We start from the raw sequence: 11,603 nt of genomic DNA on the forward strand, positions 1-11,603 counted from the left end.
ACCGCAAAACAGAGGAAACGGACTTGTGTTGGAGCGCTACGGTCGAAACGGGGGTCCTGTTCATCGGGAGGGGTGTGGCGTACCGCAAAACGGGACTCCACGGGATACTGTTCATCTCCACCGTTGACCTCCTCCAGCCTCCACGGGCTACTGTTCATCCACCGTCGACCTCCTCCAGCCTCCACCTGCGACTGTTCATCCACGGGCTCGTGTTCATCCAGCCTCCACCGTGCGCTACTCCACGGGCTACTGTTCAACCAGCCCTCTCCACGGGCTCCTGTTCAACCACCCCCCACGGGCTACTGTTCATCCAGCCCTCCACCGTCTACTGTTCATCCTGCCCTCCACGGGGTGGTCCTGTTCATCCAGCCCTCCACGGGCTCCTGTTCATCCAGCCCCAACCGGCTCGATCGATCAGGGTACTGTTCATCCAGAGGCAACACCACGGGGTCCTGTTCATCCACCCCCACTGGGAACTGTTCATCCAAACCCCCCCAGCAACGCTCAATGTTCATCCAGAGGCAGCATCGATCGGCTTTAGTTAGCAACAGTAGCGAAGGAATCGCTCGATCGGGTTCAGTTAACAGCTATCGATCGATCGCTCGGGTTCAGTAACGCGTAGCCTGCAGTGCAATCGCTCGGGTTCTGTTAGAGCCCAACGCCTCGCTCGGGTTCAGTTAGAGGCCAACGCCTCGCACCCACGCGCGTGCATGTACAAGAGAAACGCGCATCGCTCGGCCCTGTCCACCCACCGTAACCGGGAACACCCCGATATTTTCCGCGCCCTCGCTTCTACCACGGTTTTTTCCGTCATGGACGGCCCAAAGAATGTCATGCAGCTACGTCTCCGGCCCGCCCAGGATGAAAAGCCCATTTTCTGTCATGATTTTTTGTAATAGAAGTAGGACCCCACCACATCTATGATGATACCGGGTTTTGTCACAATTATCGTCATAGAAGTGTCATAAGTATGACAGAAAAAATTCGTTCGGCCCAAAATGTCACGGATGTGTCTTTTTTTGTAGTGATACCTCCGGGGCTCCCGGCAGTTCGGTGATCGTCCTGCCGGACATGAGGGACACAAATGGATCGGCGGGCAACCATTTAGGCCAGGTATTATATACCTGTGCTGTCCAGAACTAGCACCGCTTAGTTGATTTGAATGTAATGAAATCCATCATGTTTGTATGAAAATCTGGTATTTTATATGAATTTCGTCATTGTTTATGAGAAATATCGCCTTGTTTGCATGAATTTCATCCGGTTGGTTGAGTTGTTGTCAGAATGTGTGCGGCTACAGTTGGACGGCGTAATATGCGGGTCGCGGGTCGATCTGCGGCCGGCTCGGTCGGCGTGGTGGGACAAAAAAAGCATAGCTCATGCGAGCTCGTCTCCAACGTGCGCGTTGGAGGATGCATGAGCACCCGAGCCATTCCTCGTTCATCGGTGGCAAAGGCACCGGTCGACAAAAGGGTCGCCAATATTTTGGCTACCCCGGGCAAATTCCAAACAGCCCCTCCCAGCAGATTCAAATCCCTCATTCGCCGTGAAATTTTACCATGTGTTGTTTTCATGGACTAGCAAGATGCTCGTGCATTGCACGGAACATCAAGATGCATTTTTTTTACAAAACACCTGTTGTGATTGACCCATGCAGGAGTAATCCCATGTGTAAAAACTAATGATATCTCGAGAATTTTATCAGAAAAATGGTATCTCGAGAATTTCATCGAAAAATGATATCTCGAGAAAGATGAGAGATAAGGTGAGGAGGAGTGGGGCGGCATAGTGACTGGTGGTCGGACTGGGCGGAGGCATGGGGATGGACGGCGCATTATGTCCAGGTTTGTATCTGTCTCACACACACCCACGTAGGTGGGGGACATGCACGAAGAGAAGAGGTGCACGCACGGCGCACGTACTCCGGTGTCTTTCTCAACCACACCCGCGCGGGTACATGGTGGAGCTCATTTCTGTATGAAAAGGCAGCCCACATGGTAATTTGACACGTGTACTGGTTGTCCACTTGATGGAGGATCGTCTACCACGGGTGAACAAACAAATTGCGACTTGACGCATTATGTTAAAAAAGAGGCAAACCATGTGGGGCGTACCTTAGAGGCAAGGTTCTATACACTCAAGATGCTCTGTACGTATTACTTTTGATGTGTCCCGTCAACTCACAGAACGAGGAGAAGCTTGCTTACTACGCCGTCTCCCCCGTCCACGGGCGCGGTGGCTCGCACGATGAGGTAAAGCTTGCTTACTACTACCTCGGTCCTGGTTTATTGGTCCCCATTGTATATTGTGTCAAATTTTGACTATAGATTGAACTAACAAAACGTTCGTGCGTGTTACCAAAAATTATATCATTGAAAACTATGTTGAAATACGAAGCCAACGATATATTTTTTGTTGACATGCATTAACATTTTGTTAGCTAAATATTTGGTCAAAATTTGGCACGAACTACAAAGGTGACCTATAAACCAGGACGGAGGTAGTAGTACTACGCCTTACGCCCGCTCCCTCGCCCACGCGCGCGGTGGCTCGCAAGACGAGGAGAAAATTTTACTACTCCCTCCGTTTACTCCTCGTCCCTACCTTGGTTAGAGAGATTATCATATTGTTTGGAATATATGTCTTTTAGTAGTAGTAGGAATAGTACAGTGGTATATAGGAGTAGTACTACTACAGCAATTTCCTTGGAGTCCGTGGTGCAGCAAGCTACCCTAGGCTATGTTACGACTCCCTCCTTTCCAGTTTATGCCTCAATTTCAAAATCTCTCCAACCAAGGTAGACGGTGAGTTGTGGAATTAATTTCGTAGTTTGCAAAAGTAATGTACGCTCGTTTTTCTCAAGAAATTATGTTTACTGAGGCATTAATTAGAACGAATGCATGCATGACCACTAAATTTCCATGAACTTCTACATGCATTGGTGAGTTTTCTCTTGACAATGCTTGCATCGTGTGACTTAACGCACCTCGAAATCCAACATGTGATGGTACTACTACTATTAGTAGAATTGAGACTTATAAAACGGAAAACTAATTTATTTTAGACGAGCCCTATAAACCGGAAAGGAGGGAGTAGTAAGTAGTATACTACCTCCATAGTGGGTACGTACTCCGTAAAATCAGATTTTCCCAAAACTAAGTCGCTCAACCTTTATTTGCTTGTTTCCCTTCCTGCCTCATTGCCTCGAACAGACTATGCCAAACTCACCTGCCTGCCGCGCGGGAAAAGACCCTCCCTCGCCTTTTTTAGTCCAAGTTTGTATCGATGGATCGCGCGAAGCAGCAAAACCCAAGCCGTGTCTTGTACTCCTCCATCGACGCTCGCTTTCATGAATTCGTACTTCCTCTCGCCGACATGTGGGACATATAGCAACCGGGTCGACGTGTCATGCACCAAATAACAGTGCAGAACAGCAGGGGGAGGCACCCCAGTCGTACCGCCCCAGTAGTAGAAATGAGCAATGAGACGTCAAATCACAATGACGCACCTTCCCAGACGGACGAAGCAACCATTATTTCACACTTCGCTTCGCCATCATCTCCTTCAAGAAAACCATGTAGTATTGCTTCTGCCTCAAGAGGGACACGCGCATCGCCTCGGTACATCATGACACGTGGGACCGCATGACAGGCCATGCCCCCCTGCCCATCGCTCGGTAAAATCACCTCATTTTTACTACTTCCTCCATATCGGTTAGGGCATGCACGTCGTTCTAGGTTGAGAATTTCACTGGCTATATATGTGATGAACATTATATGTTTAGAAACTACATCCGCTTAAGAATCGAATGACATAATTTTTGTGACATAGTAACTCATATTTAGTTAGTCAAATGGATGACCAAGAACTACGTGCGCGCCCTATAAACCGAGACGGAGAGGGTAGTACAGTACGTATCTTTTTAGATTAATATAGTCGGGATTCACCAAGGAGCACAACCAGGTGGTAGGCTGCTCCTGTCGTGTTGGCGTAGCAACTCAAGCAGGGTCAGTCCGCACACGAAATGGTGACACACTTAACAGGACCCCTTTGGCCGACATGTGGCTCATCCACCGTCTTGTTCCACGTGCGATGCACCAAATTACAGTTCGGTTGGGCTTGGAGGCACCCCGGTCGTAGTGCCGCAGTAATACTAAATGAGCGATGAGGGGTCAAATCACAAAGCCCCACCTTTCCCGCATTAAGCTGGACGGACGAAGCAACCATCATTTCACTCTAGGGCACAAGAGCATAAAGAAAAGAGAAAACCAATGATGCATGCGGCAGCTACCTAGGGCACCCTATGGTAGGGGCCTCCACTACAAATCCATTTTTTAAAGCGCCTACACTACAAATCCACTTCTCCCTCGTCCTCTTGAAGAAAACCGATGATGCGTGTGGCGGTAGGGTTTGTAGGAGTACTACGGCGTGCAGGGCCATGTCGTAGTAAACGGGAGAGGGATTGAGTTCGAGTCGACGCCTTAATATGTGTGGGCCGCTTGGTTTTACGGGAACGAGGCAACATTTTGGGTTCGGGGACCAGTGGAGATATACATACAAAAAATTGTGGACGTAGGTTCGACCGGAAGGCAATGATGCATGGGCCCTGCATTTTCATATACCCGCGGCCGTGTGAAATTTGCTACTCTACTCAAAACTAGTAAGGTACACATGCATTGAACGCACGAGATTTGGAAACCAAATTATGAATAAATACAGACTATAGCATTTAAAGCTTTGAGTCATATATGCATGATGTAGATGTTCGTTTAGTTCTTATAGTTAATCTCATTCAAAATCAATTAGTTTTATAAAAAGGTTAAGATTCATGGGATTGTGCATTGTAAAGCATAAAGTAAAAAACAAATAGTGGCAATTCATTTAGAAAAAAAAGTTTGGGCAATTATGATACGGAAGATTCTAGAACAAAGGAGAAGTGCTTGTGTTTTGGGAAAGCATGCGCGGCCCACATCTCTTATTGGTTGATATGTCACAAAACAAGAAACGAGGAGGCAGTTAATGTACCGTGCCAAAGTGTTTTGGGATTATTTGGTTTTCAAAAGATGACTTACACACCTAGATGGAGGGAGTACAAAGAGAAAAAATGGATTGCAGTTAAAAGAATGAAATTTCTAACAAAAATGTGAATGTGAACTACATATGTGTTCACGTGACCAGCACATACATTGTCAATGCAAAAATTAATGCAAGAAATAACTTATGAGTAACATGCATGAATTGATGATGTGGTGCTTGCATGCATAGAGTAGAAAAAACAATGTGATTTATGACTTGCATGCATGACGTGTTCTTGTGCCATAGTTGCATGTCTAGGAAAAAAGCTACTAGTTGGTTGTACTAGCTATTTAGGAATAGAAGATGTATACATGGAAGTTGTAGCGAAAGAGATGACATGTATCTCAATTCCTCTGAGTAGGGATTGGAAAAGAGATGTCATTTGGTTCACATCATAAGAACTTTTCTATTGAATCTAGAGATGACATGTATCTCAATTCCTATGAGGAGGGATTAGAAAAGAGATGTCATTTGGTTCACATCATAGGAACTTTTCTATTGAATATACGCCAATGTTTATTTTCCTTTGAAATTATGGGAGTATAGGAATCCATTCATATGAACCAAGTGGCTCTAAAGCTATAAAAATGATATCATGTTTATTTCCTTTGAAATGTGGAGTATATGAATCTATTCCTATGAACCAATTGGCTCTAAAGGAGAAAATCCTATAAAAATCATATCATATAGAGTTCCTATGATATTCCTCTACACCAATGGATGGTTGAAATTGTTGCAGGTGATACGACGGTCTTTCATTGTAGACTCCTCCCCCATCTTTATAGTTACCTCTCGAAGATGAATGAAATGATTTATACTGGGTATTCTATATGTGCATTTTGGTACACTAAAACTTGGTAAAAGTTTGCTACGTTCGAATTTTCAATAAAGCTATATGCACTGCATTTTGGAACGGAGGGAGGAGTATACGGCAGTTACTAACACTCACGTGGAAGATTTTTGTGTAGGAGGAGTGGCTGCTCTGTTAAATGACATGACAAAACTGACACTGTCGGATGCCGATCTAACGGTTCTTACGGCATTCGTCAGGAAACGGCTTGTGGCGAACGTTTGTCGGATAATGATTTACGGACACATGCATTGCATTGATACGTGCCCCCTCTCTCTCACGCACACACGCACCCTCACGAGTCACGACTCTCCCGAGTCCTCTCGCACCCACCGTCTATCTGCAGGTAGACGTCACACACATATGTGCTCTTCACACCCAACCCTCAGAACTTCTAAAAACAAAAGACGTCGCACACCTTTTATATTAGCTCACACGTCACACACTTATACTGCACGCATGCACTAGTTCTCTCACACCCACTCGCGGGTACACGTAGGAGCGCATTTTTTTGAAGCTGGTACAACAAAATCACTCCACTATATATATAAGCAGGAGCCTTAGCGCTTGCTTTACTAGGGTTCCTCTCTTTCACTCTCTCATGCTCTCCGGATCCAAGCAAGACATAGGTGGCCACACTCTCTCTTTGCTCACGGCTGGTCACAAATCCGGCCGGACCACCTCGACCGGGACAGGGGTGTAGGTGCATCGTTCACGCTGTCGTTGGCGGCGAGGGAGGAGACCAACGGCTGCCCGCGCGTCCCGATCGGCGGCCGTGCCGTTCTCTCCGAGAGAGCACCGGCTCAGGAGGGCCTCCGACCCCTTCTTCCTCCCTCCGGTATTGTGGCCAAGATGCGGCCTCCCGATGCCGTCTTTGCCACATGCCGACGACCCTCAGGTGTATATTCCTTCAAAACCTGCCTTGCTCTACTACCCCAGCTCCCCACGTGGCTGCGTGTGGATCTTTTTCTACTTCCTTCGGTTGTTCCAAAGCCACCTAGACTTTTACTATTATTAGAGGTAAAACTAGTTCATACAGTCGAATCTAAGAGTTGGTTCAAACAGGGAAGAAAGTGGGAAAGCTGTGGCATGAATCTAGGACTTGGTTCTAAGAGGAAACGGGGGAAAGTAGTAGATACTGGCTACCCAACCGATCTCTTGGTTGAAAAGGCAAAGATAGCATGGTGGATGGCGAAGGGTGGGGGAAGTGGACCTGTCTCTTGGTTGAAAAAGGAAAGAAAGTGAGGGGTGTTGGGGGACAACGCAAATGAGAATGAGTAGGTCTAGATTTCCTGTGCTCACATAGGAAAATGTCGTCGAGGAGATATAAATGGGACAAATGCAGACATGCTGCCTGAGTGTTTGCCGCTCTCGGCAACCACATCTGCCTCACCACTTTATGCCCCTGCTGTCCCTACGCCCATATCGCTACCGTTAATGTAAAATCACATGAAGCATTAAGCAATGCCACCTAATGTCACTATAAGTAATGGTCTAGTGCCGTCGATAAACTGAAGCAATGCCACCACCATTTTATGAAGTGCTTTCGTCTTGCTTTATTTTCCATGAATTGTGCTTTTGCAGTTACACTTAAATCTCACACCGCTAACAATGCTTCATCCCAGTGGAACTGCACAAATTTGATTGCACATTTACTGACCATGTGCTACTCTCATGACAATAATACTAATGCTATTGTTCTGCATGTTAATCTAGTGGCAGTGTTGATGTGATGTGATGCTACTTACTTAAGGGCACTTTCATACTGTCAATCTAGTGCCAATTATAACACAATAGATGTTGTTGTTAATCATACGCCACTGCAAATATCTATCACTATTTAAATAACTGTATTTCGTCCTTGCGCAAACAGGGATGTCTGTCTCCATATCGTTTCTAGCTGCGCAATCAAAAGTGCACACCTCAGTTTTAGTACAACTGCACAAAATGAGATGGCTATTCCTAGCTGCCGTCCTCTAACCACCAGTGTTCCAGGTATTCCTACATTGGTAGTAACTAGGTAGAATGACCAACGCAATCTAAAAGAAGCTGATTCGTACGTTTTACTTCTTGATTGCAGTGCAGGGACGAGCGAAAAAAACTGCATCCTAGTCCGGAATGCACTTTCTACTAGTTCATCCATGGACCGAGGACTAGCTGGCACGGCTGCACGGAGGTTTTTGGGATAGGTGTGCGGACAAGAGGCATTGTGGTATGCTTATTTCTGCAAATAGCAATGCTTAAATTTAGTGGAATGCACAAGAATTTCAGCTGGTCAGTACACTACATGGTTCAGTTCAGCATTCCAGAGTGAACTCCAGGAAATTTAAGACTGCCTAGGGAGGCCCTTTGCTCGGATAAGCCTTGCTTGATTTTTCCTGATTTGTAAACCTTCTCACAACTTTGTCTTTCGCTGTGAACTAGTATATGTTTGTTGTGTTCTATGAATCATTGAGATGTATAAAATTGCTTAACTTATGCTTTTCAAGTTTTTTATGAAGCCGAGTTTAATGTGAGTGTTCCACATGAACGCTGGACTAGCGTGTGAACGTTTGGAATTTACATTGTGGGCTCAGTTAACTGCATGAACCACTGTAACAAGATATGTAGTTGCTTATATGTCAAACAATAGATTATTGATTGTTAGTTGGTCGATAGCCTAGTGTTGAAGCGAGCTGAGCCAATGTGCCATGGTTTGCACAACTACTTACAAGTGGGGTAGCACCAACAGTGTTTACAAGTACTTATGTATACGTCGGCGCACAGTTCTCGAACGAGTACTCTATTTCATCAAACACACACTGCTCGTATGATAAACCGTGACAACTTATGTCTTACCATGCCATATTCATGAAAAAACTAGTGAGGATGCATCTGTTTCGGCAACAATTACGATGATTCTCACATGATTCACGGGCACACAAAAGTAGCAGCAGTTCCCATAGACGGATTCAAACAGAGTACTAGCCTAGAGGGCTCGATAATAGGCAAGGTTCAGATAATTAGACACAATCCAAACTACTATTAAACACTAGCTGGGGCAACTATTTCATGCCTCGATCTAATTTGGGCTGGACACAAGACAGAACTTGCCATGAACATCATCGAGGACGTCCGGCAGCAGCTCAATCCTGTGAACCTTCATGAAGATAACCTTGTGGCCTTGCCACTCATAAACTTGTTTGTGGAGGCATGCCACGTCATCTTCCTGTGTAAGCTTGACAAGAATAGTATGCCTCACAAACGAAGGAGTAGCTTTGAACTTCTTGTGCTTCAGTACACCCTGGACAACAAGCCTGACAACAGCGAGGCTGGAATACAACTCAACATCGGTATAAGCGCAAATGGCTTGCAGGATTCAACAGCCTAAGAACTCTGTTTTCCCAGTGCGTATATTCAGGTCATCCGCCTCATAGCAAGTGACATGTACAACCACACAATCCTTGTCTGCATCAGGGCTCTAATTGAAAGAGAAACAAATTCTGAATTACTTTATAGTATAAGAGACACAAGTTATTTAAACCACTATGTATAGCATGGCATCGAAGCTAATAGAATTTTGCATTATTCATCCCCAGATACTTAGATGAAAAACCACAATCGAGATCGGCAAAGAAGAAAATCACCTTGGGCAGCTCAGCGGGGGGGACACATCCTCGAAGGGGGAAAACTGCTCCTGCAGTGCCATGGGGGCTGTAACCTCAAATGGGGCATTGACCATCTCAGTAGTGGTCGTGAGCGTATCTGGGGTCGGCTCGGTGGCTGCCTCCATCTTCTTGGAGCTCTCTGTCTCGTGGGGATCAGCCTCCCGCGTCTGCTCCAATATCGGCAGATCTTTGCCTGGTTCTCCTTGGTCCATCAGGAAACTGATGAATACTAGGAGACCACTGAAAGGAAAACACAATCGCAATGACAATGAAACAAAAAACAGAGTGAGGATCAGTTACTGCTTTGCAAAAGTTCTTTTTTTCTCCGAACGAAAATATACCAATATTGCGGATCCGCTTACCTTCCCTTCATTGGGAGAGAAGAACAGTGGCAGATGCGAGTGTTGGTTTTCTTGAAGACAGTGAGGGAGAAGGGGATTCAGCGAAGGGTGAAATGATGGTTGCTTCGTCCGTCAAACTTAGACTGCGGGGAGGTGGGGTTTTGTGATACGATGGCTCGTTACTGCCGCGCCATGACCGGGGTGACTCTCCGCCTGCATACTACCTTCTAATTTGGTGGATGGCATTTGGGCCCACGCGCGGCATGGCCCGCATGTCGGTGAACAAAAGTAAAACGGCATTCAGTAGAGGGAGATGTTTCGATGACCTAGGAGGAGCCAAAAGTAGTAGTGTATCCACTGTATTGGTAGTAATTGTTTTTTCTGGTAGTTGTAGAGTGTCTCCATTGTACTAGTAGTAATTGTTTCTCTGGGACCAAGACAAAACAGCCCATCCACCCTAGTAAATAATAAAATCAATTCAAAAGCCCATATATTTACTTAATGAGAGGCGCTACCCACACCCAGCACACCGCCCCCAAAAAACCTGGGTGCTCTTCTTCCTCCTCACTCCCACCCACCTCACGTCAGCTCGCTCCACTCATACCCCCAAATTCCTCACCTCACTCCTATAGAAACCCCAGCTCCCCTTCTTCCTCACTACTACAGAAAAACCCCAGCTCCCCTTCTTCACTCGCACTACAACTAGGCTTGTCATTCGTTACTCTGCTCAAATCCGTGAGCGTGACGCAACGCCCTCGAGGAAAATGGAGTCGGCTGACCCCAGCGCCAAGAAGATGATGCTCCCGCCAGCGGCAACACCTGTTGTAGATCCAGCACCCGGCAGCGCGGAGAGAAGCCGCGACCCCGCCCCCACCGGATCCCAGGAACCCGTAGAATCTCGGGTGGACCGCATCAGCGATCCCCCGGACACCGTCCTTGGGGAGATCATCTCGTTTCTCCCCACCAAGGATTGTTGCCGCACCCAAGTCCTCTCAATTCGGTGGTGCCCTCTATGGCACGTCGTGCCCCTTAATCTTGACTGCCGTCAGCTATCTCTCTTCAATGATTTTGAAATCCCCAGAGCCATCATCTCCTCCCACCAGGGCTCCCTTTCAAAGCCTCTACATCCCTTCATGCTACCTGAGCAGGCATACCATGCCCTGCATGGTGGACGCCTGGCTGAAATCCCCAGAATTCACAGAACTACAGTTGCTTGAGTTCTACTATTCCCCTGGAAATCACCTACCAGATACCGAACGCCATCTACCTGTGCCCTCAGCACCGATGTCCATGTCGCGGTTTTCCTCCTCTCTCCACACCGCCACCTTTGTGTTGTGCGACCTACCAGACAATCTGGTACTAAACCTTCGACTCCCAGTTCTCAAGAAACTTTCACTTGTGCGGGTTCGTATATCGGAGGCCTCATTGCATAGCATCATCCACTCCAGTTGCCCTGCCCTGGAGTGCTTGGTGCTTGTTTTCACAGTTACAATCGGATGTCTCCAAATAAAGTCGCCTAACCTTGTAAGAATTGGAATTCTTTTGACAGAAGGAAGCTCATCATCCAAGATGCCCCTTCACTTCAAAGGTTGATCCTTGACTCTAGATATTCACCGTCGCAAATAACCGTCCTCTCTGTGCCTAAACAGGAGACCTTGGGTGTAATACATGATCTTTGTGCTCATTTCA

Source organism: Triticum aestivum, chromosome 3D (genome assembly GCF_018294505.1).
Source record: "Triticum aestivum cultivar Chinese Spring chromosome 3D, IWGSC CS RefSeq v2.1, whole genome shotgun sequence".
NCBI lineage: Eukaryota > Viridiplantae > Streptophyta > Magnoliopsida > Poales > Poaceae > Triticum > Triticum aestivum.